This window comes from Ctenocephalides felis, unplaced genomic scaffold (assembly GCF_003426905.1).
Source record: "Ctenocephalides felis isolate EL2017-DRISC unplaced genomic scaffold, ASM342690v1 CF-g0.4_SCAFFOLD_01886, whole genome shotgun sequence".
Lineage (NCBI taxonomy): Eukaryota > Metazoa > Arthropoda > Insecta > Siphonaptera > Pulicidae > Ctenocephalides > Ctenocephalides felis.
Window position 1 is genome coordinate 109,875,087 of NW_020538040.1, and position 23,504 is coordinate 109,898,590.

Below are 23,504 nucleotides of genomic sequence, written 5' to 3' on the forward strand. Positions count from 1 at the left end.
TTCCCAACTAATATCTTTCGAACAGTTTTTGATTTTTTATAATCGATTCGGTAGTATTAGCTTAAATGTGGATAAAAAGTTTAACACTTTTTCCAAATTACAAAGAAACGGCTCGGCCGATCGTCGCACAAAACTGATAAACGATAATCCTCATCGAGATACAACAAATGGCTTTTAAATTTAAGAAATAGGTTCAGGCGTTTTTGAGCAACAGTCGATGAAAAGTCTAATTTTGACAAATGCCAAAAAAAACGATACCAGTTTTTGCAAACTTTGACGAGTTTTTAAAATTAAATGACTTGTCGTCGGGCCGTAATATTTTAGTGTCATCTCGAAGACCATGATATCTATCACCAAAAAAAAATATGAAAATCGGCGAAAAAAAATTTTTTAACACTTTATTACAAGAAAAATCCCGGCTGATCAACACCAAAAACTAATCAGTATTTTTCCCAACCAATATCTTTCGAACGGTTTTTGAATTTTCAAAATCCTTTCAGAATCGTGGGCTAAAACGTGAGAGAAATTTGTTTCACTTTTCTGCAATTTATAAAGAAACAGCTTGGCCGATCTTCACACAAAACTGACAAACAGTAGTCACTCATCGAGATACATCGAATGGCTTTTAAATTTTTGAAATTATTACAGCCATTTTTGAGAAAACGTCGATTTACGGCAAAAAATCTGTTCACGCACACGCGCACACACACACGTACACATACACACATACATTTTTTCCAAATTTGGTCTCATTCGATTCAGAATGGCTTAAAACGTCAAGAAAACATAAAATTAGCGAATCGGATTTTTTTATGAAAACATAAACTTCTTTTTTGGGAAGTTAATAAGAGAGCTATTATATGTTATATGTTAAAAAAGATAATTTAAATTAATATTATTCCTGAGTTGCATGCCGACTTTGAGCGACGTTTTCTGGAAAATAGGCGTCAAACCGATGTGGTTAATCATTTTGATCATCTTAGCCACTTATATTTAAGAATGTAAAAAACTAAATTATTTGCTAATGTCAATAAAAACCAACATTTTAAAATGAAAAATCGATATCTTTTATTCATTTAAATACTTTTAAAAATTATAATTATCCAAAAAACTAAATTGTTCTTGAAAATCTTAATTATATATCTAATATTAAGTTATAAGGCGCTATAATGCGGAAGAGTTTTATTAAATCCGATCCTGTATTTCTAGTCACGTGTCATATCCCCGTAACAAGTGTAGTTGTTCATCATTCTCCATCACGCTCCGTGCATATAGCGGATCATCCCCAAATTTTTGTCTGCCGAACTATCTTCTCTTTATTATACCATGCATTTGCTCTTCACCAACGATTTTGAAACTGTGATACAAGCTGGATTCAGACGAGTCTCGCAGATTACTAGGGTGTAATTTTGAAATTGTGAATTTGGTAGGAATAATTATTGATTGGATAAAAAAATCAAGTAAATGATAAATATATATTGGTGCAAAAGTATAATTTGATTTTAGTAATAAAACAAACTACATCGTAACACATTACACATATAAAACAAACAACTATCAAACAATGTTCAGCAAAATTATACAAATTTGCTTTAGCTATTTTTCTAACATTGATCGCTTGTTCTTTTCACTCTATAGACGAAGTAAGATGTGGGAGCATTCTACAAGAAATTTTTAAATTTTGTTATTCGTGGATAAAGACCTTTCGTTCGAATCTCAGGGTAAGATTTTAAAGGGCGATCCATCGAAAGTAGCAACAAAACTGCGGTAGATTGGCCTTTCAGGTTGGCAACGTAAAACGTGAGAACAATGATGAGAGCAAGAAAACTGGGAAAGAAGAGGAAATAAACATGTTCAACGCGGATGTCGTGGGACTGAACGTGGTGAGGTGGCAAGGGCAGGGTGAAACCAAATCGGACGGTTTCACAATGTACCACTCCAAAGTAGATAGATCTTAGAGAGGAGTGGCAGTCATGGTAAGGAACAAGTCGGTGAGAAGAATACCGATCCGAGAATGTATAAAAACTTGAATAAAGAATTATGGCAAAAAATAGAGAAGAAGAAAGAAAAATGCATAAACAAAACGTGCAATAGTATAATGGAGCATTAAAAGCATGGTAGGTGTGAACTAATGTTTCGGGCCACAAAGCAACGAACTGGACTGAATCGAAAAGCAGAAAAACATACGTAATAGAAGACGACAATGGAAAGAGTGAGAATGACCACAACAAAATTTTTATTGTGTGAAACAAATACCTTGAGAAATTGTACGATGGAAAAATCTTACTAACAATATTGAGATTGAAGAAAAGAAAGAGGTGGTGTAGACGATAAGGGACAATGCATACAGAGAAACATAGTCGACAGAACAATAAGGAACATGAAAAGGAAGAGAGCAACAGGCCAACAATGGACTACGGAAACTGACCGAACTGTTGAACTAGATATATCGAACGGGCGAATAGCCAAAAGACTTCCTAGACGTCACGATAATAGCTCTTAGGAAAGATCTCAATGCAAACAAGTGCAGCGACCACCAGGACAATCAGCAAGACTTCGCACGCAGAAAAAATACTGGCCAAAATCTTCACGAAACGACTAGAACATAGAATCAAACAGCATCAATAGGCGACGACCAGTTTGGTTTCCGAAAAAAAATTGGCACCCGAGGCGCCATTGAAGTGTTAAAGATAATGTCGACATTATTGAGGACATTTGCTTCTACTTCATAGATTATCTAAGAACTTTTGACGGAGCTCTGGAATAAACTTATGGAAACTTCAAAATATATTGGCATTGATTGGAGAGACCGCAGGCTGAACCTGAACTAAGTGGGCAGAAGATACGGAATGGTAATCATCGTTGATAAATTGAAAGTAATGATAATATCAAAATGAGATGAACGTCTGATGATAATGGCAGGAAATCAAAAATTAAAAGACATGGAAATATTTTATATATTTAGGAAACATTCTTACCAGAACAGAATACTGCACGAAAGAGATTAAGGCAAGGATCGCAAGTAACAAGGCGGTTTTCACAAAGAAGAGAACGCTACTGACGAGCAAACTGAGTCTCGAATTGCGGAAGAGACTAACAAAGTGCTATATCTGGAGCGTAGGGATCACAGGCATGAATTCTAAGAAAGGCCGACAAAAACTATCTGGAGAGTTTTGAAATGGAATGCTGGCGGCAAAAGTAGAAGACATATTGTGGTCAGATAAGGTAACAAATAAAGAAGTTCTGAAAAGAAAAGGAAACTGGATCGAACCCGTTCTGCAAAAAGAGTTCCATTTACATAACATAATCGAAGGTATATATATTTATATATATTTACATATATACATATATATATATATATATATATATATATATATATATATATATATATATATATATATATATATATTTATAAATATATATATATATAATATATATATATATATATGATTAATTTCCTGGAAGGCATAACATCAAGTAAAAAATATAAATAAGGTAAAGATTTTTTAAAACATCTTTATTTTTCCATACGTTTCGACGTAAAATTCTACGTCATCGTCAGTGGTTTTGAATTTCTTAGATTATCACTTTCACATATTAATACAGCTTGTAAAAAATTAATAATTGGAAACAAGCACCAAATGTCAGTAATTTCTTTTTTATAAAGAATAAACAATAAAGAGTAATTAGTAAATAAAATATTATATGTAGGTAGTCGTGTATCCGAGGCCAAAGCCAAACAATAATAATCTATTATTATATAACAATAAAAATAAAGATGTTTTAAAAAATCTTTACCATATTTATATTTTTTACGTGATGTTACGCCCTCCAAGAAATTAATCAAATATTTCAACATCAAATTTAAACACTTTCAATATATATACGAGATATATATATATATATATATATATATATATATATATATATATATTTATCAATATATATATATATATATATATATATATATATATATATATCTATATTATCAATAATATATATATATATATATATATATATATCTATATTATCAATATATACATATATATATATATATATATATATATATATATATTGTAGTGGTATTCACCCTTTACAATAATTATGAATAATATTGTAAATTGATGTAACAGTCAATATGAAAGACGCATTACGTTGCTGACTCACAGCTCATAGATTGTATTAGAGATAAGCAACATTGTAAGCACGCACGTGCAAGTCAACAACGGTCTGTAACCACAAATTGCGTTTCAAATAAATACCAATGAATCATTCCTAACGTATATTTCTAGAAGGATGATTGCGTCATCATCAGAGATTATAAAAAGCCTGAAGACGAAAGAATGTGTGTTCATTCATCACTTACTTGCCAAACAGTTCACATCACTCTTATCTTAAAATATCAATTGTGTATTAAGTGTAACCAAGTAATGAATTAAATAAAAATTAATAAAAGTCTTCAGATGTTTGATTAAATATTCCACAGTGGTAAAGTTTATGATAAGCAGCAGAAGAACCTAATTTTAATTGTTGACATCGTTGGACGCAACATAATTGTTGGCAACGGCGAATCCACAACATTTGGTACCAATGTTGGGATCTCAACATAATTGTTGTTAGCCTAGGGGTGCACAACAATATATATATATATATATATATATATATATATATATATATATATATATATCTGGACGAGTTTTTGCATATTTTGATTGAAACCAAGCGGTAGGATTTGACCACATTGAAGATTTTTTTCAATTTTTTAGTCAATTTACATGAAAAACAGATATAACTCAAAATTTACACCCCTTACACCTCAACCCCCTATTTTGTAAAATCTATTAGAGTAATTAAATTATTTACCATCTCTATATTTATTAGTTGTTAAAAAAATTAATTGTTGTACACTTCCCATTTTTTCAATTATTTTCAACCTGATCAATAACTGGTCAACTATCGTGTTTTAGTAAACGATTCACATTGAAGCGGCACTTACGCGCTTTGATATTTTGTTTTAAAACGGCTACGCAGCGCAATTGCTTTAAAAAATTTAGGATTTAAAAAAAAAATCAAATTTAGAGAAATCCAATTGTTCCGAACTAAATGCATGCATCTTTAATTCTTTTAGTTTTTGAGTTATTTTTCATTGGAGTACGGCCGAAATTTATTACATTTTCAATAACGATTGTTACGCGAAGTTTGAAAACCTCAGATTTACATTCGTAGCGAGGTACTTGAATTTTTCTATCATACGATAGGGTCCTCTCGTTCGGCGTAATCAACGGAAGCGTGGCGATAATTTAGTTATATCTTTCTGGCATTATATTGTCTGTGTTTGAGAATACATATTATGCTAATGCTAATCCCATATGGAACGGCGAGCAATAGGATGCTTCATGGATGAACGTGTTTGAAACTTTATTAGCAATATTTTTATAAGACGTCCACCGAGAGCATTTAGTAACGGATTTTGCTAATAGAAGTGAATGAATGCTTGCATTGATAATAATTTAATTGACGATTGATTTATTTATTTACCATGCACAGTGAAATTGGTTTTGAACAGTTCATGTTTATGCGACAGATTTTCTGCAATGTTGTTTGTGTAGAAACTATTTTTGTGCAATTTATTATAACTTTTTGCTTGATTTATGTACAAAGTAGTATTATCGCTTAACGCGCGATCGACTTACGCTTAGTCAAATGAAATTAAATATTTTTACATTTCTTTAGGTCCAATTATTTTATTCGAAATAATAAATCATAAATGTATTTTCAAAGTCCGCCGTTTTAATATACTTCTTATCCACCACATTAAAAAATATTCAACATATCGTACAAATTTATTTATTATATGTAAGAATTTGTAATATTTTCGAATATTTTTTATACAATTTTTTTTTATACTGACCCAAAGACCGCAATCTACTATATTTAATATTTTGTTTGCACTTCGTTTATTTGCTTCTTTATCTATTTTTTATTAACTTCCCGTAGGGTAAGTTATTGTAATGGGCCAAAAATCGGAATTGAAAATTTTTACATTTCTCGACGTTTTGAAGGTTTCTGAACATTTTGGCATACTTCAGAAAAAATGGATGTGTGTGTGTGTATGTATGTATGGATACAAGTTTTCGCCCACGTTTTCGGGCGTACGGATCAACCGATTTGAATGGTTTAAAAAACATTCGATGCCTATTGATAAGAAGATGTGCTGATTAGTTTTTCGCAAAGGCAGGCCCAGCCATTTCGGAGATACAGAGCTAAATGTACAGAAAATGTCAGTTTTTGAGAGAACTAAGCGTCCGATTCAATTGATTCAAAGAACTTTCTACTTGTTTTAGCAAAATAATTGATTTTGGATTTTTTTTTTTTTTTTTAATTTTTTGTATATCGAAAATAATTCAGATTTTATTTTTAATTCTGACTATAGTTCTAATATACTTTAAACAAATAATTTCAACTTGCAATTCAGTTTATGTAATTCTTATAATATTAGACAATGTTACAATATTTATAATAATCTATTTGAAAACATTCAATATTCCTCGAACATTTCGTTACGGTACGGGAAATTCCAGCAATTTGCCTTAAGGCACGATGCCACCCACCCCACTAGTTTATTTGTATATTTTATTATATTTATAATTAAATATATTATAAGAAATAAAATATATACGCAGCAAATAAATCCAAAAACAGTAATTCAGTTTTTGAGAGAACGTCCGATTTGAATTATATAAAAAAATCTTTTATTTGTATTGACTTTTATTTGTATTAACCGAACGTATCAAGTAAATTGTCTAATTTAAAAATAAACTACTTGTCGAAAGGCCGTAATATTTCAGTAAGTTATATAAGACCATGACATACATTGCCAAAAAAAGTTCCATAAAAATCGGCTTACATTTTTTTTCAACAGTTAATTACAAGGAAACGGCTCGGTAGATTTTCACCTAAAACTGATCAGTATCATTCCCAACTAATATCTCTCGAACAGTTTTTGATTTTTTGAAATCGATTCGGTAGTATGAGTTAAATGTAGCCAAAAAGTTTAACTATTTTTTTTTTCATTTTACAAAGAAATGGCTTGGCAGATCGTCGCACAAAACTGACAAACGATAGTCCTCATTGATATATATCAAATGACTTTTAAATTTCAGGAATCGGTTCAGACGTTTTTGAGAAAACGTCGATCAAACGTCTAATTTTGACAAATGCCAAAAAAACGATACTAATTTTTGCAAACTTTGACGAATTTTTAATGTTAAACGAGTTATCGTAGGGTCGTAATATTTTAATATGATCTATAAGACTATGGTATCCACCGTCAAAAAAAAATCACAAAAATCGTCGAGAAAAATAATTTAACACTTTATTACGAGAAAACCGCCTAGCCGATCTTTACCAAAAACTAATCAGTTCGATTCCCAACCAATATCTTTCGAACGGTTTTTGAATTTTTAAAATCGATTCAGAATTGCGGGCTAAAACGTGGACAAAAAAATTTTCACTTTTTTGCGATTTACCGATTCGGCCGATCGTAGCGCAAAACAATAGTTCTCATCGAGATACATTGAACGGATTTTAAATTTTTGAAATCGGTCCAGCCGATTTTGAGAAAACGTCGATTTATGGTAAAACATCGGTTTACACACACATATACTTTTTCCAAATTAGGTCTCATTCGATTCAGAATGGTTTGAAATGTCAAGAAAACATAAAATTAGCGACTCGATTTTTTATGAAAATATAAACTTGTCCGCCGGGATATTAATTATCTATTTAAAATTATTTAAAACAATTATTGATTATTTCCATTTCTCAAATGTTTAATTACGGTAAAAAACGTTCCAGCAGTTTGCCTTAGGAAACGATGCCATGCACCACTATTGTTTGATTGTTTTTTTATTTGTTTTGTCATGCTTTTTTATTTAATAACTAGCACAAAGTAATTTTATTTTAACAAAAACATAAAATAAAATTATATTATAATATAATAATTGCCTTGGTCTTAAAACCACACGATTTCAGGTTCGATATAAATCCCGACCATCAATATATCAAGTGATAATTATATTCGTTTTTACTTTAAAATATAGAACTAAATATATTTTCTAATAATTGCCCTTCCCAGGAATCACTGCATCAAAATTAATAACATTTTATTATTCATTGTATAATAAACCGGAAAGAGCACCAAAATAATATAAGTTCACATAAATTTAATACTGAATTTATCGTCAATATGTGTTCGTTCGATACTATTTGTTACATTACAACATATCGTTTCCGAGCCGGATAATGCAACACTATTTTCCGCAAAGTGAGAGGGTTGTGTTGTTGTTTACAAAGAGCCCCGAACAAATTGGAGGGCCCCGCAACCCCCATTCGAGTAATAAGTGGCATCGGCACGCGCATTTTCAGTTCACTCTAATGCAGTTAGTTTTTAATTTATTTTCCGTACAATACACGACTTGTTTATTTCGTAGGTCACGATTAATACTGAGGCAGGGTAATGTAACCTTTGAATAAGTAAAAATTCTTAATTAATACTATCCGATCATTACTAATTATTTAGGCACATACTTTAAATTATTACTAATATTTGAGAACATACTTACTTAGTATAGATATCTAATAAACATGATTCTAAAAAACAGTTTTTTTTTTGAATGAATCGTGTTTTTTAATCAGAATTGCGGATTTAGTAAAAATCTTATTTTTCGATTATATGTAATATTATCCTTTTACCTATAATGTTAAATGATATCTTATATTTATTGATCAACAAAAATTTCAATCGCATTTGATTCTTATACAAAATTTCCTTCATAATTAATTGACAAAGTTCGCATTTGTGTGTTCGTTTCAATAATTTATGTTAATTTTGTGAAATTGAAAAAAAAGTGTTTGCAAATTTCTCATTCATAGCATATTGATTTATAAAAGTACATACACTATATCATTTTCAGATATTTAATGGGTAGTTGTAATTTAATTATCAAATACTTTTTTAAAAACCCGAAGATAAATCCGGATCAAATGTTGATATAGAAAATCTCAGAACACATGGTGCAAATCTGGGACTGTCCCGGCGAAATATTCTGTATCAAAATGTAGCTGACAAATGTATAAACTCTAAAAACTAAAAATCTAGAACGAATCCTAAGAAAGAGAACGAATTCTATATTTCTTATCTGATAATTTAATGTGCATATGTCCAAAAATCATTTTTGATCACCAAATGGCCGGGACTTAACCTTTAAACTTTAAAGTCAATTCTTCATTCCGCCAATGCAAGTGAAATGTTTTTTGAATAATTCAAGTGAAACGCTTCATTCTGTTAAAAACTGAATTACTTATGTGGCACTTTTTACCCTGTTTATTTGAAACGTGTTGACCTGCTTTTGCTAGAAACTAATCATATAAATATGAATCGAATCTTTTTGAATCATTCAAATTAGTTAATCCATCCTCTCAAAATCGTCGAGGAAAATTTGTATCTGCACACATACACACAAATACACAAGCACAAATACAAACATACATACATACACACACAGATACATAATTTTTTTTAATGTATGCCTAAATGTTCTTGAAACGTAAATATATATAAACACTTTCATTTTAATTTATTGCGATTGCTATAATTTACCCTCGGGAAAGTTAAAAAATAAATCTAATTGAGGTACATAATTTTCTTATAGTTAATTTAACAGAACATAAGTACAAAAGTACTTAGTAATTGTTATTAATTATTTAAGTACATGCTATTTACATATTACTAATTGTTGAAGTGAGTACAGTTAGTTGAATTACTCAAATTCAATAACCAATTTCTACTAATAACAAAATTTTTAATTACTTTTTTCAGTTTTAGTTACAATTTTGTTACTTGATGATTATTAATACTTGTAAAATTAAACAGACTCAGCCAGACTTAAAAAAAAATACTCAGGCAGCATGAATTACAATGCGAAAAAATAGATAATAAAAAATTTAAAAGTACGTTTGTGGATCATGCTAATATCAACAATCATAAGTTTGATTTTGATAATCCCCAAAATTTATTTTTAAAGACTTATTTAAATGAAGCATGACAGAATCAATGTTAATAGTTCGGACTAACAATAGCGTAAAACTGAGAACCGACACAAATATTTTACACGACTCTTATATAAACATCATTAATAATTTATAATTTTTTTCATTTATCTTATTCTCTTCAATAAATTAATCTGTTTTCACATTTGTTGATTTTAGTACGCAATCGCGCACTCCATTTGTTTGCATTATAATGATATCCATTCTGTTTCTTTACCTCGATACTTAAGATTTGTTTAAAATATTTCACATGTTTTAGTACTGTGTCAAGCTTTGCAGTGATAGTTGGTGTTTTATGTATTGTAAAAAATTAAATGTAATTTAAATAAAATATTAAAGAATGTGTAGTATATAAGTAACTGTTAGGCATACTATGGTCTCGAAACTGTATATTTATGTATTTATTTATATGTATATATTTTTTTATATATTTTTTTATTTGATATCTAGTTTCTATCTTTATTACCTTATTACAATACTTTATTACTATATTTTGTTATCTTTTTGTTTTTAAGTGTTGCTATTCTGTTAATGTTTCTATTATATTTATAGTTTGTATACCAATCCACAAATCTTATAATTACCTAGTTATATTAATTTTTACACTGTTTTTAGATCCACTGATGATGACATTAAATTGAATGTCGAAACGTTAGGAATTAAAAATTAATTTATAAATCTTTGTTTTCTATTATTTAATGTATCGTCCTACAAGAACTTACTCATATATCTCAACATGAAAAATAACTACTAAATCATACATATATAACTAGCTGTAAGTGGAATTCTGTCTTAAGGCAATTAAGGCATCGTTGCTGGCACTTCCCGTACCAAAAATTATTATTTTTTTAAAAACGATTAACATTTTTGAAAAAATTTTACTTCGAAAAAATAAGATTTGTGAGAATCTATAAATTAGACAAAAAATTACTTTTTTTGAAAAAAAAAATTTTTATAAAAAAATTTTTTTTTTATTTTTTTTTTGAAAAAAAAATGTTTTCTTTATTTTGACATATTTTGCAAGATCTAAACTTTTTTCAAAGCAATCGTAACTGCTATAACTGCATATAGACGAAATATCAAAGCGCGTAAGCGCCGCGTCGCCGTCCAACGCGTAAACATTTGTACGGAGCCCATAGGAATGTAAACAAAATTTATACTTATTGTTAAAATCTCTATAAAATATCTGATAATTTGATGTGCATATGTCTAATGATCATTTTTGACCATTTTTTTTTACTTTTTTCTTTAGATCTCCGAAACCGCTAAACGTGCCTTTATGAAAATTCGATCGGTTCTTCACCTTGTCAATACAAGTAAAATGTTTTTTGAATTATCAAAATCGGACGCTCCGTTCTCTTAAAAGCTGAGTTACCGTTTTCGGCACTTTTTGCCCCGTATCTTCGGAACGGCTAGACCTGCCTTCGCCAAAAACTAATCAGCACGTCTCCTTATCAATACGAATCGAATGTTTTTGAATGATTCAAATCGGTTGATCGGTGTTCCCAAAATCGTCGACGAAAATTTGTATCGCACATACATACACACACGCACACACACACACATACACACACACACATACATCCATTTTTTCTAAGGTATGCCAAATTATTTAGAAACCTTTGAAACGTCGAGAAATGCAAAAATTTTCATTTTCAATTTTTTTGCGATTACTATAACTTGCCCTACGGGAAGTTAATATATATATATATATATATATATATATATATATATATATATATATATATATACTAGCATACCCAACCTCGCGTTGCGACGGCCCTTATCCACCTGATGTAGAATTGTTATTAAAATAATTAGATATTAATGGGATATAACAGATAACTAATTTTATAATAAATTATATTATATAATAGGGAATATAATATATATTAACTTCCCGTAGGGTAAGTTATAGTAATCGCAAAAAAATCGAAAATGAAAATTTTTATATATCTTTACGTTTCAGAAGTTTCTGAACATTTTGGCATACCTTAGAAAAAATGGATGTATGTGTGTGTGGGTGTGTGTGTGTGTATGTGTGTGTGTGTGTGTGTATGTATGTATGTGTGTGTATGTATGTGCGGATACAAATTTTCGTCGACGATTACGGGAACACGGGTCAACCGATTTGAATAATTCAAAAAACATTCGATTCGTATTGATAAGGAGACGTGCTGATTAGTTTTTGGCGAAGGCAGGTCTAACCGTTCCGAAGATACGGGGCAAAAAGTGCCGAAAACGGTAACTCAGTTTTTGAGAGAACGGAGCGTCCGATTTGAATAATTCAAAAAACATTTCACTTGTATTGACAAGGTTAAAAATCGATAAAGTTTTCATGAAGGTAGCTCTAGCGGTTTCGGAGATATGGAGGAAAAAGTAAAAAAATAAGCCATTTGGCGGTCAAAAATGATCATTAGACATATGCTCATCAAATTATCAGATATTTTATAGAGATTTTAACAATAAGTATACATTTTGTTAACATTCCTATGGGTTCCGTACCAATGCTTATGCGTTAGATAGCGACGCGGCGCTTACGCGCTTTATATTTTGCCCCTATGCAGTTAAAGCAGTACGATTGCTTTGAAAAGAAAGTTCAGATCTTCCACAATATGTCAAAATAAAAAAAAATTTTTTTTCAAAAAAAAAAACAAAAAAAAAATTTAAAAAAAATTTTTTTTCAAAAAAAAGTAATTTTTTGTCCAATTTATAGTTTCTTAAAAATCGTATTTTTTCGAAGTAATTTTTTTTAAAAAATGTCAATCGTTTTTAAAAAAATAATAATTTTTGGTACGGAAAGTTCCAGCAATTTGCCTTAAGGCACGATGCCTTAATTGCCTTAAGACAGAATTCCACTTACAGCTAGTTATAAGGGTAGAATTGTTATTAAAATAATTAATTACACGGGATATATTAGATAGTTAATTTTATAATAAATTGTATTATATAATAGGGAATATAATATATTGTAAGGGTAAAATCGTTATTAAAATAATTAATTACACGGGATATATTAGATAGTTAATTTTATAATAAATTGTATTATATAATAGGGAATATAATATATTGTAAGGGTAAAATCGTTATTAAAATAATTAATTACACGGGATATATTAGATAATTAATTTTATAATAAATTACAATATATAATAGAGAATATAATATATATCCCCTTATCCACCTGATAGAAATTTGAATCCGTTTGACAACCAACAATTCAAACCTTTTGTTATAATAAATTCATATCAATTAAAATATAAATAAAATCCGGATTGAAATTTGAATATGATGGGTCAATACTATTGATTAAAGTGTTTTTTAAACTTAAATAATAAATAAAATGAAATAATTAAAAATTTGAATAAATAAGTACATTACAAAAATTATAATGAATAACCAAGTGACTTTTATCAATTTGTTATATCCTATTTGCTATTACGTCCTATTTACCTTGCTAACATTTTAACATGTTCTATGATGCTGTATTTAGGAATGGTTTCATTAGTCAAATACTATTTGGAACTTGCTATAAGCCCTTAATATTTTCTTTGTAATTTTTCCACAAATTTATGATTAGACACTCACCGATTTCAATGATTTTTTTTTTAAATTTGTGATTACTCACGAATCACTTATAATATAAATTTCCGACTATAAATTGATATTCATACTATCTCTGAAACTAACATGATTAAAGTTCTGAGGAATCCGAGTCCAAAATGTATTAAATTTTTGATTTTTGGAACTTTTATTAATTTTTTATCAATTTTTGACTGTATAATAATTTATTTTGAATTAGCAAATGTCAAAACATATAATTAAAATATGCATTAAAATCATATCATAAAATGACATAAATAATATGTCATTTTATAAATAGTATTTATTATTTTGGTGCTTGATATGGATATGAATTTGTAATAAAATATATTTTTTCTGACAAATAGTTAAAAACTTGTTATAATTTTCAAAATTATTTGACATCTCATACTTTAAAAATTAATTCACTCGCATCATAGTCTTTTGTTTATTATACTTTTGTCATGTCAAATATGTCAATAAAATTTTCTTTCTTGTTTCAACTAAGAAATATCTCTAATTAAATGACCTTGTATCTAAATATTATTTATTTTTCAATTATAATAAATTATATAATTGTTAAATTCATAAGTTTGGCTAAATCAACACAGGAATATTGTGGAAATAAATATTTTTTTACATAAAGATCTGATTTTTGACATTTGCATTTTATTTCAAATTAAATACAACTGTCAAAATATTTTCTTTTCGGTCGAAATTTAATATAATATGATATAATATTTAGTTTGTCTAGTTTGTTTTTGTCATATTCCAATGATACTCTCAGATTGTACTATTCCATTTAAGAGGTTACAATTTCCTGTAAGATTAGCATTTGCGATGACAATCAAAATGTGTATATCTCAACTGATATATTAATGATAATATTATATTTTAATTACACAAATTTCTTTACACTTCGATAATTAATTCCAACGCATCATAGTGTTTTGTTTATTTTAATTTTGTTTATGTCATTTTTTTTAATTAATGAATAAATTAGATTTTAGTCTAAATCAACGCCGAATCTTTATCTAAATATACAATTTTTTATATAAATATTTGATTTTTTACATTTGTATTTAATTGAAAAATAGTGAAAGTCAATTTCATATATCCAATATGCACTAAATTTATAAATGTCAAAATATTTTCGTCTCAATCGAAAATTAATATAATATGATAAAATTTATTTTACAATAATGTTTTGTATCTGTAATTTGTTTGGCAATGTTGCCTATAACATAACTTGGAATAATTAATGCATTTGTTTCTTATTGAAGTCGTTAAAAATTCTTTTCTTTTTGAACTGTCAAAATGTTGTTTATGATTAGTTTTAAATTCAATATGTCGCTTTTTTATTGTGATCTATAATGGTTTGATGAAGTCTTTATATTTATATTTTTATTTGGATATAAATGTTGGATATATCTATATATGTATATGTTTTTGAATTATATTTTTTGAACCGTCAATTTTTTTTTTTTTAAATCAAATCTTTTTTTCTCGAATTTTCCATAAATTTTGACATTTATCATTTAAGTGTTGTTTTTTTTAGTCATTTTCTGTCAAAATTTTTAGAAATTTATAAGAATTATATATGTATATTTTAAATTTACTTTTCAAAATTTCCTATAACCTAAGATGGATATATATGCACACGATGAGCCAATAAAATTTAAAATCGGTTCAGTATTTTGGGCGTCCATCGCAAACCAACATCGTGACACGAGGTTTTATATATATATATATATATATATATATATATATATGTATATACATATATACATTATTATATTTTGACAAATAATACTATGTTATCTCGACAGTCGACAATAAATGATGTTTGATTTAAATATGTATATCTATTGCAGCTTTACAAAGTAACTCTTATAAACACCAGCGCCATCGTTCCAAAGGCACTCGAAATATAGGCACCAAAAGCACAAAAAATATAAGCGCCACCTATCAGCAATATCTATAGCTCTTTTACCTAAGTGTTTCATAATTATTCCGGCTAAGTTAAACAATTTCCATAATTATATTCCGTTTCATAAGTAGACAGTCGCCATTCTCAATCAATATTTCGTCAATATCCGTGGCCCACTTTAGATTTTTTTTGTATTCGTTGCAATAATACCGCTCGTGGCAGACGATGGCGGTCGCCGACTCTAGGACATATTCATCAATCACAGAAAAGCCACTTTTAAAATTGAGACGATTTTGAATTTATGTAAAGCAGCGTTATTTCCAACCTTGATAAATCTTTATACAATATTGACTTTTTGTGTCCATAATATTTTTGGATATTCATTATGACTACATCATGATACAAAGTTTTATCAAAATTTTCAACATTTTCAATGCAATAAAGTTTGCATTTGTCTGCCAATTAAAAAAAAATTTTCGGCCGGTTGTCTCTCAAAAGTAATGGACTCGAGACTCTATCTAATTTTATTAAATGGTTCTTGAATTTTTGAAATGCGGCCGTTTTTGAGACGTTTCTTGAAATTCGCAGAAAAGTGTATGAAAATTTGTTCACATTTTCAACAAAAATCCTGAACCAATTTTAAAAAATTAAATAATTTTATTTTTTGTCATTATTATTTATTTATGGCATTTGACCGTGTGGTCATTTAGCCTCTTATTACATAAATAATATGTTGCAAAATTATAAATACCAGAGAAATACATATTTTACAAATTGTTTACAACATAAGATTGTGACTTAATTCTTAAAACCTTAATAACTAACACTTTATTTTTAGAACTATATTTTAATGTTACATTTTTGTAAAAAATACAGAAAAATTTTATATATATTTTCATTATTAGTAGAAAAGACTATTGCGGTGTTAATAGAAAAAAAGAAGTTATATTTATACAGTTCTTGTAGTAAGGATGTTCTTTGATTAGCATAGAGCTTGCACTTCCAAAAGATGTGGTCAAGATTGTGAATTTCCAATCCGCAAGAACAGAAAGGATCTTCTGCCATGCCAATTCTAAAAAGATTAGATTTGCAGAATGTGTGGGTTGATCTAATACGATTGATTTTCGTCTTTGTTCGTCTCTGTTCAACCTAGATTTGGCAAACCATGTACTGAAAGACACTTTTGGTTTGCAAAATTTAAATAAAGTTCCTTTTCTGCCTTCCATATCATATTCGTTTTGCCAAAACCTTAATCCTTGTTTCCTTACCCAGCTTTTTAAGTCAGACGCAGGAGCCTTTCTTGAAGGAAAATTTGATAAACAGGCTTCTTTTCAAGACCATCCACATATTCGTTTCCATGAAAATTGGAGTGCCCTTTTATTCATACTAATTTAATCGTGTCTTTATTTTCTAAGACGCTTTCTATTTTGTGGATAGTGTCAGAAATTAAATCATTGCAATTTTCTTTAGGATGGCTAAGAGCCAGAAGTGCGGATTTGCTACCTATTAGGATTATGGTTTTTGGAATCTTTTCTTGTATAACAAAGTCTAAAGCTGTATTAATACCTGTAAGTTCTGCCGAAAAGACTGAAGCAAAATCCGGTAAATTAAATTGTAAATGTTTGTCTCTATTAGATACATAGACAGCACACTCCACTTTATTTTCTAACTTGGAACCGTCAGTGTAGATAACAGTAAAATCTTTCCATTCCATGTCTAACCAATTCTCAAACTCCCTGTTTATTATATTTTTATTGGAATGATGAGTCATATAATTGAAATCATTCAAGCCTATATATTTCTTAGGAAATGAGTAATTCCAAGAATGACTATGATACGGTAGTTTATCATTTGTAATTATTAAGTCTTAGGTCAAACTATAAAATCCAGTTATTAATGGAGGTGTAGGTCTGTTTTTCCAATAGTTTACCCTAAAATGCAAAACAGCTAAATATCCCATTTGCTTCGGGATTCGTTCTGAATCCGAGTTGAATTTTTTAATTAAAAATCTATTAGTTAGTATTCGTTTTCTAATGTTTAATGGGGCTTCCCCGGCTTCCGCTAAACCGGCAATGCGAGGCGTTGACCTTATAGCACTCAAGCACAGTCTTAAATCCGAAAGTTGAGCTTTATCTAGTAATCCTTGTAAATGAAGTATCCATAATCAATATGTGATCTAATTATGGATTTGTAGATAGCTAAACATGACCTTGGGTGGGCTCCCCAGTCAGTTCCAACCAATCTTCTAATGATATTCTTACCTGTTTCACATTTTTTGATCATATCTTCAACGTGCACCCGGAAGGTCATCTTTTTATCAAAGGTAACCCCTAAAATTTTCACACTATCGTATATTTTACAGATCCAATTTCCCATATTGATTTCTTGACTGTAAAGGAATTTTCTATGCCTGGTGAACAGGATACCCTTTGTTTTGACAAAGGAAAGGTTCAGGTGGTTGGACCTCATCCATTCTGAGACACCTGTGATCGACCACTTCATTTTGTGAATGCATTCCTCAAGTATGTTGCAAGAAATGTACAAAAATAAATCATAAGCACATTGTAGTTTCTTAACATCGTCTTGGGTAACTGCAGTAAAGTCCGACATATAAATATTAAATAATAACGGACTCAATATAGAACCTTGTGGTAAGCCTGTAAGAGCTGCTCTGGGACCTATTAATTTATATTTTTTTTACATTTAGCAACCTATTGGATAGGAAAAGAATTATCACTTTCATAATATTAGAGGAAATACTCAATTTCTTAAGTTTGTTAAGTAAAATGCCATGATCAACATTATCGTAAGCCTTATGTATATCCGTCGCTAACAATAGCAGGTATCTATTATTCGAATTAGATATATGAATGTCATTAGATAAGATACTTAAAAGATCACTTGTGCCTTGACCTCGTCTAAAGCCAAATTGGTTTTGATTGAAGAGAGACTTGTTTTCTACATACCACTTCAGTCTATTCTTGATGATGGCTTCAAATGTCTTATTCAAACAAGATAATAATCCAATCCTCTGGAAACCAGCATGTAGAAAGAATATAATTAAATACCTCTATGATTAAACATTTTAAGGGCTCTTCTTTAACAAAATGTATGAGATATTATCTATTCCTGGCACGCTGTCTTTTTTATTTTTTAATATATTATCAAATTTATATAGTCTGATGGGAGAATTTAAGTCATCGGGACCTCTTTCGAGATTATTTGGAAAATTCAGATTGATTTCATTGGAGACCAAGTCTGAAACGAACATTTAGCGACTGGAGGCTTAGATGAGTTTCTATCATTTTTGTTGTTAAAAATTTTAACTATATTCCAAAGCTTTGATGTATTAATATTACTATTGAGTGAGTTTAGCCATTTTTTTCTCTTTTTGGATTTGAGAGTTTTTTTGTAATAGCGTTTATTTTCTGATACTCAATAAAATTGTTGTAAGTAAACTCGTCTACCATCTTTTTGTACGCTATTTTTCTTTACCTGATCTGTTTTTCACATTCTTCGTCCCACCAGATAGCGGGTTTAAATTGCTTAATAGCCACTGTTTTACGTTCCTTGAGGTGTTTACCAGCTGCTTCGTTTATGAACTCGATAATGGCAGCATATTTAGACTTATGATCCTCATGGAGTATAATATATTTTAGCTTATCTCCTATTTCCCATGCGTAATTCTTCCAATTGGCCTCTTTAGTATTCCATTTTCTGGAGGGATATATATAGTCTTTTACATCAAAATTAGTCTTTAACGTAATGTTAATCGGCAAATAGTCAGATCCTAAGCTGCCCGCATAAATTTCCCACTGGATTTTGTCATATAGATTATTGGAGCAAAGAGTAAGTTCTATTGGCGTTCCTTTTCTACTTGCCGTGCTGATAGTGGTTGGTCTTCCATCATTCATTATGGTGAGGTTTACATCTTCAATTATGTTGTACAAAATCTCACCTCCTCTGTCAATGGATGCACTGCCCCAACCTAAATTTTTGCAGTTAAAATTCCCTATTATGAGTATTGGCATGGAGATAGTTTCAATTAAATCTTTAATATTCTTGAAATATTCCTTAGAGTTCGGCGCACGATAGATTGAAATGATACATACAGGGTTTTCTAATTTTAAAATCACTGCACATATTTGGATAAGATGGACTTGAAATGGGTGGCTAATTTTCTCGCATAATAAGTTGTCTTTGACTAAAATGGCAGTACCGCCATAACCGTCAACTCTGTCTTCTCGGAAAATCCGATAACCTTTGGTAAAGTATTTGTGACCTTCTTTAAGCCAGGTTTCGGACAGACCTGCCACATGAATTTTATGAGATCACAGATAATGTTCTATACTACTCTTGTTTGCTAACATTGATCTACAGTTATATTGTAAAATGTTTATTTGTTTCATAATGAAAGGAGTACTGATTGATTTATTTTTCTGAACTCACAGGTAAATCCTTATTAGATTTTTTCTTTTTTAAACTTGCAGGATCTATTTTGTGTTTAATTTTTACCATTTTGAGAAAAACATCACTTAACAAGTTTTTCAATACGGGATCATTAGGATTATAGATGTCCTTTAGCAGCCTAATGAAATGATATAGGCCACCTGATGCGTTAGGATCTTCACTTTTCCTATTGGATTTTACTTCATTTTCTGAATCGGAATCTGATTTGTTTTTTAATCTTTTTCTATGGTTTATGAAATTTCCCTTGTCAGCTATATTTTCTTTACAAACAGGTTTTATGCTATGTCCGATAACAGCCCCATTCTTTTCTCTCATGGTTGAGGGTGGAACATGAATCCTTTTAGGTTTATTAAATGGCTTGAAGTTTGCAACATAACCTTGGTCTTCCTCTTCTTCCAGGTCCGATAGAACCATGAATTTATTGTTTATTAAAGCCCCACTCTGGTTAGAGTTCTTGATTTTTATAGGAGGGAAATCTTTATCTTTATTCAAGCTGCTAAGGCTAACTCTAACTGTTCTCGAGTATTTATCGTTATCAAAAATTTTTTTTTGCTTCGTAGAAAGATAAATTCTGTGTTGCCATTAATTAATTAATATTTTTATCTTTTTGCACAGGCAGCATAGGTATCTTCTAAACAAACGTCTTTAATATGAGGACCTGCACATTCGGGACACCTTAGGTCGCTCCGGCATTTTTCCCGATCGTGGCCAAAACGAAAACATTTGTGGCATTGGGTAATCTTCTTAATAAATGAGCTGACTGGGCATTAAACAGAATGTATACCTAACTTATCCGGCAGAATTGAACCTCTGAAAGATAATTTCACGCATTGCGAGTTAATTCTGCGCTTGTTAATGTTTTTTGGTACAAAACACTTTACGTCTATTATCGGAATACCTGATTCTATCTCTTCTAATATTTCTTCTGCCGTGAGATTAATATCTACATCAAAGATTATACCTTCCCTAATTAATTGGTATTTAGGAATGTAAGCTTTCAAATTATTAGCACTAGAAAAATTATCGTCAAGAAGGCTATTTGCTGTTTTACCGTTTCTGAGAACTAGTTTCACTTTATTGTTACCAATCACGATAATCTCCAACAAATCTTCTTTCAGAATTGATCGTGATCTATGTAGTAATTTTCCGAGAGGGTGTAGCCATAGGGTGTAAACGTCCAATGTTTTTACTTAAAGATTCTACGTAAATGTAAAAAGGTCCAGTATCACACAAATCAAAACGATTCGGTAAATGAATTTCATGAACGTTACTTCGATTAGAATTCTCATCACTAGGTCAATATTTTGAATTCTCATCACTAGGTCAATCATTTCAATATTTTGTGCTTCATTGCTTTTGTCACACACATTATCTATATTAATCGACACTTCAATTCGAATTGACTCTACAATCACCGTGTCAGCACTATTAATTTGCATTGGATTATATTCACTTCTTATTATGCTCTCCTCATTGTTTGAATTACATAAATCTGTATTATTTTCATTTCCGACATAGTACACATTCATTGCATGTGCAACAGTCACGCCAATTTCCGAACATGTAGGAGGATTTTTATCGGGCGGACGGCCCTTTAATTGTCCGGTATCGGACTCCATAAAGACATTAAATTAATTAACGCAACAAAAATGCGGTTAATTTACTTAATTACCACTTATATTAACATAAAATACACAATGTTCATAAGACACTGCGACACGTGTTTAACAGTATCTATTTGTACACAATGCAGTCACTAACACAGGTTACTGACAGGTAGAGAAAATATTAGTACTTTTTGATATTTATGTAATGGTTATTATTAACTTCCCGTAGGGTAAGTTATTGTAATGGGCTGAAAATCGGAATTGAAAATTTTTACATTTTTCGACGTTTTGAAGGTTTCTGAACGTTTTGGCATACCTCAGAAAAAATGGATGTGTGTGTGTGTGTATATATGTATGTATGGATACAAGATTCCAGTCACGTTTTAGGGCGCACGGATCAACCGATTTGAATGGTTCAAAAAACATTCGATTTCTATTGATAGGGAAAAGAGCTGATTAGTTTTTGGCAAAGGCAGGTCCAGCCGTTTCGGAGATACGGAGCAAAGAATGCAGAAAATAGAAATCGAATTTTTGAGAGAACGGAGTATCCAATTTGAATAATCTAAAAAACATTCAATTAGTAATGATTGGAAGAAGTGTTTATTAGTTTTTGGCAAAGGCAAGCCCAACCATTTTGAAGATACGAAGCTAAATATGTAAAAAAAGGCAGTTTTTTGAGAGAACTAAGCGTCCGATTTAAATGATTCAAAGAACTTTCTGCTTGTTTTAACAAAATAATTGATTTTGGAAAAAAAAATTTGTTCCAATTTTTTTTTCTTTTTTTTTAGTTTTTTGTATATCGAAAATATTTCAGATTTTATTTTTAATTCTGACTATAGTTCTAATATACTTTACAAATAATTTCAACTCTGCAATTCAGTTTATATATTTGAATGATCTAAAAACATTCAATTAGTAATGATTGGGAGAAGTGTTTATTAGTTTTTGGCAAAGGCAGTCCCAGCCATTTCAAAGATGAGGAGCTAAATGTGTAAAAAATGGCTGTTATTGAGAGAACTAAGCGTCCGATTTAAATGGTTCAAAAAACTTTCTGTTTGTCTTAACAAAATAATTGATTTTGAAAAAAAAAATTGTTTCAACTTTTTTTTTCAAAAAAAAAAATTGTATTTTGAAAATAATTCAGATTTTATTTTTAATTCTGACTATAGTTCTAATATACTTTAAACAAATAATTTTAACATTGCAGTTCAGTTTATATAATTCTTATAAATATTAAACAATGTTACAATATTTATTTATAATAATCTATTTGAAAACATTCAAAATCCCTCGAACATTTCGTTACGATACGGGAAGTTCCAGCAATTTGCCTTAAGGCACGATGACATACACCCCACTAATTTTTGTTGTATTTAAATGTAAAAGTTATCAAACTATGACAAGTGATTTATTTATAAAGGTTTATTAAGTCTGGAAAATATGGGCCAAACTTTTAAGTCACGCCTCATACACGTTCTTTGTACTAGTTTGTGCACACTAATTATTATAACTAGAAATTAATTAATTTAATTTATTGATTGTAAATTAATTTTTTGTAAAAGAACCTCATTTTTGAAATAAACAGTATTTTTTCTATCTAATTAGTTAATTTATTAGTGATCGAGTCGAACTGTTTATAAGTATTGGGAAGATTATGAAATTTGGTATCAAGCGGTTCAGAATGTCTTGAACGGTCGATGAATTAGCGAATTGGATTTTAAGTCGAAACAAAACTTGTTCTATGGAAAAATTATTAAATTTTAGTGTTTTTATAATATTATGATTACATTTACATTTATTTATTC